Raw genomic sequence first — 8,261 nt, 5'->3', positions numbered from 1 at the left:
ACATTAGTAATAAATCACTAAGAGCAATTACAATGGCATACTATTTTTTTAATCAAATACTGTTAAATATAAATACTCAAATCTTAATAATAAATACTTAAATAATATGATGTATATTTTTTTTTTTAATTTTATGTAAAAAATAGTTTATTTTTTAGTAGGTATGAAGAACGTTTAACGACATTAAATTAATTTTATTTAGATTTAAGCTATTCTTCTACTTTTAAACATTCTTGTTGGTCTTTTAGTTTCTTCCAGGTTTTTCAAGTATACTGAGAGTAATAGGTTTCTTCCAGTCGAAATGCCTACCCTGATAAAGACCAAAAACTACCCAACTGATTTGTAGTTCCCTTATAGATAAGATTGTGCTAAATTCATTAAAAGTTTAAAAAACAGAAAATTTAACATAAATCATTTCACCAGAAATTCGTTAGTTAAAATGTCTAACTTTTCAAAACTTTATTTAATTTTTAGAGAAGTAAAATAGAAAACACAATTAGTAAGTAAAATAGAAATAAAAACTTATATCTTGGTTTATTAAAGTGCCTCTCAACTGTCGTAAGGGTGAAAATGGAAGAAAATTATAAATGTACTTTTAATCCTTTTTATGTAACTTTCACAAATTAACTGATGGAGGATTTTCACTCTAATCTCCTGTATCTTTCGATGCGTCTAAAATGCAAAGCCATGAGCCAATCAGAGTTATAAAGCATGTGGTCCTTTAGATTCTATATTTTTTCTAACAAAATTATACCAATACAATTATGCAATTAGTAATTTATGAAAGGTAGTTAATTAATATACTGTCATTCTGTTTTCAAAAGTTTTGATAGGTATCTGTTTTCTGTGCAATTAACATTGAAAGAATTTTTTAGCATCATCCAAATCAATTTTCCTCAGTTTGAATTACAATAAAATTAAATTTTAAAACAGAAGTGCCTTTGTCATGTAACTGTGAAAACAGCAAATCATACAATATCATTGCTTTAAAGGGAGCGATTACGTAATACTTTCTAATGAAATATTCGATAAATCACGTTTAAAGATTTTAATGATAGATCAAATCAAAATAACAAGCTACTATTTTGGTTAATGTTATAATGGTCTATAAATGCAAAAATGTAAATAAAAGTTGAAATCATATTAAAATTACTAAAAAAAATTGTGCTGCTGACTTTTTGATACTTTATTAACATCACTACAATTTTCGATCAATTTTCATCAAACAATTTTCGAAAACGTTTTTAGAAACTGTGGGGAAAAAATAGAAGTTTCATTTTACTTATTAATTCTAATAATATATAACTAACAAAATTTCTAACTCCAAAAAAAAATTTTTTTTTGCTCCGAGTTAAAAAATAAAGAGTCCCCCTATAGGGGGACTTTTTCTCGCTAGTTTAATTATAGTTACTCTCGATATTGTAAAAACGTGAGGGCCTACGTCGCTGTTTAAGGTGTTAAACTTAACGTTGCATTTTGCTTTGGTGGACAAAAACTGTAAGACTTAGAAATTTAAAATAGGTAAGGCATGTAGACTAGTGTACAGGAATTCAACAATTTGTTCGAGAATTATTAACTGTTAAACTTCTCGGGAAAATACCATACGGACTGCTCAACGGGCCGCAGAATGCATTCTGAGAGGACATTATTTCTTTACAAACTTAACACGGTTTTTTTATTATTTTTTTATCGGAATTCCAATTTTTTTCGAAAGTTATTACAATTTTATAAAACTATTTAACGAACTTTTTCACTTTTTTTAAAAATTTAAGTTACATTTTGCTTTGCAGCTAAAAAAATCAATAAGAAATTACAAGGGTGTGTAGAAAATTGTACTAGGAGCTCTATGGAATAAAAAAAATTGATTTGATTGTTATTTCAAGAACTGTTTAACTTGAAGAGAAAAAAAACACAATTGTTTTTATATTTATTTTGAGCTACTGTCCGTTGAAATGCACCTTTAGAGTTGAAATATATTGTTTTGATAGAACCATTTTGTACTATAATTTTAACAAGAGGTTGTTTTTTTTCCCGCAATTTGCGTTTGTTCAAAAGTTATTGCGAATTAGAGATTTTTTGCTGTAAATATTGACCATTTATCAATTACTTCAGAAAAAAAAAAAATTCTCACGAGATCTTCACTTTTTTATTTTATAAACTCACACTCAAGTAGATGTCAATCAAAAGTAGCACAAAGAAAAGAGAGAGAATTACGTGTTGCGAGATATAAATATAAAGCAATTGAAAAAAAGAAAGCACTCTAATAGATGTCAATCAAAAGTAGTAAAAAAAAAGAGAAAACAAAAAGAAAAGAGAGAGAATTAAGTGTTGCGAGATATAAATATAAAACAATTTTAATAAATAAATAAAACGTAGATAGAGCGATAAGAACTATTTCCTATTTGAATCGTTACAAGTTTTATCAAAGAATAAAATTCTTCTCATTTGTTTCTTCTCATTGTGTCACACATTTTGTGTTCTTTAGGTTAATTTTTTTCATATTCAGGTGATTATTTTTAAAATCCAGTTAATTGTCCATTTCATTTTGAGTAACATGTTAACTAAATGTTCTGACATAAAGCAAAAAAATGGCATATTTTAAAGTTTAAATGCTCTGCGTTTTTGTGAAAAATATGAACGCTAAAGGAGAAGTAAATAATGATGAATAATAACTAATTACAAGGTAGACGAGCGGAGCGAACTGTGTGAAATCGGTGTGAACTATTAAATACCACTAACATTATTAACAGCATATACAAAAAAAAAAAAGATTAATAAATTAAAAAATAATTATTTGACATTTTATACAGCAGCCATAATTAAATTATTTAAGACTAGGAGCTCTGCTTGCTTAGCTGACCCATATATCTTTTTTTTTCTTCCCATTTTTGACTATATACAGTTTGTTACATCTAAATTTAAAAGTATGTAATTTAAAGATCCCAAAACGCTTTATTGTATTACCATGGATTTGGTTTCACAAATTTAATTTCCGATTTTATAGGGATACAATTTAAATATTATCATTTTGCTCGGTTCTGATGGAATCTTCACGTAAGCTGAACACAATTTTAATATATGATCAAAATAAAAACCGTTATAATATATCAGAGAATATTAATAAATTCAGGGGCTCTATTAATAAAGGATAATGAATAAATTTTACAGGTCTGCTTAGTTAAGAATAAAGAAATATTTCACTATTACCTTTTATTAATTTTTATGCTGATGACAACCAAAGAAATGTGCAGCTTAATCTGTTGTAGTTAATTTACGTCGCACTAGAGCTGCACAATGGGCTATTGGCGACTGTCTGGGAAACATCCCTGAGGATGATCTGAAGACATGCTATCACAATTTTGATCCTCTGCAGACTCCGCTTCGGTAGCCCGACGACCTATACGTAAAGTCGAGCACTTTACGGTAGAACAATTTAACGAGGACCAATACCGCGCACCCTCGGTCCCCACGCAGACTAATCCAAGTGGTCACCCACCCGCACACTGACCGCAGTCAGTGATGCTTGACTTCTGTGATCTGCTGGGAACCGTGTCTTAACGATCAGTCCACTGCGGGGCGGAGCTAAATCTGATAAAATAGGATAATATGTGATTTTCTGCTTAAAAATGAGCCAACGACAATAGTGAGTGACACACGTCAAGCCATTATGTTATTATGGAGAGATATATGAAAAAAATCCCTAGTATGTATAAATACCTTACATAACTATATAAAGCACCCCTTAAAAAACTACTGCCATAATTCATCATTATCATTCTTTTTGCAGCATTATTAGTAAAGTTAAAAATGTAGTATATACTGAAAAAACGAAAGAAAATAAAACTAAGGCTGGGATTCAACTGAAACAGTCTTAAGACACGCCACTCGACGTATGCGACGGTCTTAAGTTCGGGAAGTTACGCCTATCGTCGTAAATAGCTATTCAAGTGAAACACTTGCGTCGTATCTTAAATGTACCCTGGCTTAAGACGGGGATTTTGTTACCTGTTTCTCCCTACGATCAGCAGTGACGTCAAAATATTTTTGTCCAATCAGATTCTTTTGCACAGTGAATAAACAAGAAAAGAAAGCTACAAGCATATATCGCATCTCGCGTAATAAAGCTTCTTTAAAAGCTCCATGATTAGTTTCCGTTTATTAATCGTTGATGTTTTAAATTTATTTAAAAATAAAAATATAAATTCGAAAAATGTTTACGAAAACAATAGTGATTGCAGAAATTTTCAATGTGATCCAACGAAAGAAAAACAATTAAGATTTAAATAAAATCATACACATATCTAATAACAATTGTTATTTTTATTATTAATAGTTTTAGTTCTAAGGTGTTTAAAAATTTTGATAAATAAATTTAATGATGGTAGTAAAAGAGAAAGAAAACACATTTATTTATAAAATAAATTAAAAAGAACCTTTATTTTGTGCATTGAATTAATTTTTAGTTTCCTATTGGTTAATGCATAGTCTTATAAATGAAAAGTAACATATTTCAAATAATTAACAATATCAATATTAACTTCAAAAATTACTGATGCTTATTCTAAGGTAGAAAGGCTTTATAAAATATTTAACTATTTTGCTAGACATGAGAATAATAATTTCTCATAGCACATTTTATATGTATAAAAACAATATTTTTATACAACTCAATTACAAATAATAATTTAATTATCTCTGCGGTGCTGTTTGTTGTTGAGTGTACTTTTGAATTAATTGTTGTTAATCACTTTAAAAAAGAAAAACAATGAAGCTAATGACTATTAATATTTTAATAAATGCATTGTCGTATGCTACTTTTATTGAGATTAAATCGTAACACTGAATCCTACATTAGCCAAAAGTAAATATGAGATATATGTTAGTTGAGTGTGAAATTGTTTATTAGAACAAATTCTTACTCTTAAGAATGACGTTCATGAGTATAAGCTTATCAGTATGCTTTAATTTATCTTGTGCCTTTTATATATCGATTTCTATCACATTAAGTTAACCTGTCCCTCTTTTAGCAGAGATGCACTTCAAGGGGAATAATTTTTGGAAGGAAAAAACTTATCTTTTAACATGATTCAAAGCACTTTATTCTCAAATGAATACCATTATAAATTGAACAAAAAAAGCTGGAACTTAATTTAGCAAAATCCATATTATAGTTTATTTCTAAAGTTGCTATCAGTGCTCCTTGCTTCTTTTTAAATAAAAAACAAACTTTAGACCACTAACTTTTCAGATAATAAATTAAAAATAATTGAAAATAACTATGAAAATAAATATAAAATTGAAAAAGACTATATTGATACAAAATTGAAAAAGACTATAATTCAATACTACTAATCATTATTCAGAAAAGTAAAATTTCTAACTAATTAACTCTGACTTAATTTATGTTATTTTCTAAACTTGATTTTTGGTTTAGAATAAAACTGCATTTAACAGATATTTTGAAGTTAGTCAAACTTAGATTTAATCATATTATGATAGACTTTGAATCAGTAAGTCAGTACTCAATAGATTTTAAAATCGGTTACATATTATTGATCTTTTTTGCGAGAAAAATGTATTTCGATAGCCTAAGTGCTATCTATATACAAGTTATTTTATGTATCTAAACAAACTGACTTAAAAACCATATTTGATAACTACTTTATGCTAATCTGCACGAACTGAAAAATTTAAAAAATTATAACTTTCAATTTACTATTAACATGTACCTAACAGTAAAAGATAGACTACTTCTGAATCTTATTTACATAATATAACTTTAAATTTTTTCTCAATTAGTGAAATTTTCATTACAAATATTAATACTAATAGTAATTTTAAATATTAATTAGGGTTTTCACCACTTGTCATTTTTTAAAAGAAAAAAAAACATTTAGCAACAGAATTACAAGAGCTAATTTCTTAACCCAAATTTATTCAAGTAAAATCAAATAGGAATAGCTATCAAAATATGGAAATAATTCTGTTAAAAATTTTCAAGTCTCATCTTTTAAATTAAATACCATGAAACAGTAAATGCGCTTGAAAGTGCTCATTAAATTTTTCCATGATTTTGAGTTTAGAATATTAACGTTGTTTTTCGTTTTTAAAAATTTTATGTTATTATTCAACATTAAGAGTTCAGCATTAGAGTTAAAATTCACCATTAAAAAATCATTAAGATTATTTTTATTTTATAATTTTACCAATTGGTAACATAAATAATGAAATCTGTATAAAAAAATATCTGTTGAAAAACGCCTTTGGTATATTATCCAAGATTTGTTTCAAGTACTCATACATAACAGCACTTATTTATGGAAATTAGTATGCTCTTCGTAACAGAGAATACAATACATATATTTTGCATACTATATGTGATAAGGCAATTTAAAATTTGATCACAGTATTTTCAAAATTTTTGATACACATATAAAACAAGTCATCAACTAAATACTATTCATTTAACATAACCCAATAAAGAGACCTATAAATCCTAGCTAATAAAAACTAATTGCAAATCTGCAATTAGTTTTTATTAATTGGGATTTAATTAAAAAATTTAAATAATTGTTTAAATCAATTGTAAGCACTCTTACCTAACAATAAAAGACAGTCTATTCAACTTCAGAAACAGGCAATAATTGTATCCTGATCTTCAATCACTCCTGGATGTTTTAAAACAAGCCAACAAATTTCTGCTAGAGTGTATGGCAATTTTTTATTACATCATCACAAAAGCATAAATTACCAAGCTTGTAAGCATTTCACTTCCTAATTTCTGTAAAGTTTACATCCATAAACAGCAGTTATGTCTGTAATAAAATAAGTTCACACAGCCAATATTTTTTGGGAGATTTTTGGATCGTAATTTATTGCCAAGTCTCGGCAATTTCTGGGCAGCGGCCCACGAGAAACAAAAACATCACAAAAAGAATAACTCGTAGCCACCCACTGGCAAACATCTACTTGTTTTTTTTCTTACAAAAATTTGCAAGTTTAAAAGCTATTTGGGACTTCAGCAATTGTAGTTGGCATGACAAATCATGATACAGAAATAATCCCATATTTTTAAGGAACATATAAGTTTAAAAAATCAGTAATTGTATTTCTAAAATTGTCAAACATGTTTTATGATAGGATTTCAATAAATATATCTTTATACAAAACCAACTTTTCTGCAAAAATAAATAATTTAAAAAAACAATGAAAAAGTTATTCTTAGTTTAAAAGATAAAAATTTAGTGCATTTTGTAGTATTAAATGTTAGCAACAGTTAAATCTAAAAAGATAAAGAGTTAAAAGTTATTAACAATTAAAATGAATAATAATTATTATAAACCAAGAATCATTAAGGGGTTTAAAATTTTATAAACCTAAGAACTCAAATAGATTATCCGTAAGCATATCAATAAAAAATAAGCATAATTTATAACTGTACAATAATAAAGATAACAAAATGTGTATCGATACAATTTTAACTAAATTTCGTAAGATTACTTGCTTTGTAACCAAATAAATTACTTACGTATGAAACGTGTACTTTTAAGAAAAAATTATATTCGATAATAGCTTTAGTTCAAAACATACAGCAAACAACTTTGATGAAGATATAAAAAATAGTCAAATAAAATTTACATACAAAAGAGTTTAATATGCACACATTAAACAATAGAACTCTTACGTTTTACTTCAGTTCAGGAAAAATAAAATTAAACATACTTTTTTGTTTACAGGAATAAGAGTAAAAATAAGGTGTTAGGTTCGTATTTATTTATCTTTTTAAAACAAATTTTGCAGACATTATTACTAATAACAAGTGCAGACTGATAAATGAGAAGGATTAAATCAATAATATTTAAGAATTAACAAGTAAGTTTTGTTTCATGATCACCAACGGATCATCATAACAAAACAACACAAACGCCATATTGGATTAGAGCGTCTTAAGTCAGTCGAACCACCCGTCTTAAGACCGATTTGTCATTTTCGACGTAAGTGTTTCAGTTGAATTGAAACTTACGAGATTTCCCATCATGCATTGCGAAAGTTACGATTTCACCCGTCTTAAGACAGTCGATGTTGCATAAATAACACATCATGCTTGAAATTCTATTACAAGCATTATGAGTTAAATACGTTGCTTTTAAGTGCTCTGAAATTCCACATTTCACTTCATATGACATCTTTATACTTTATTCAATTTGAATGCAACAATTTATGTTAAAATGATTGGTTAAAATGATTGATTAAAACAAACA

Source organism: Parasteatoda tepidariorum, chromosome 10 (assembly GCF_982258835.1).
Source record: "Parasteatoda tepidariorum strain Cologne lab strain chromosome 10, Ptep-v5.0, whole genome shotgun sequence".
Taxonomy (NCBI): Eukaryota; Metazoa; Arthropoda; class Arachnida; order Araneae; family Theridiidae; genus Parasteatoda; species Parasteatoda tepidariorum.
Note: the sequence above shows the minus strand (reverse complement) of the source record.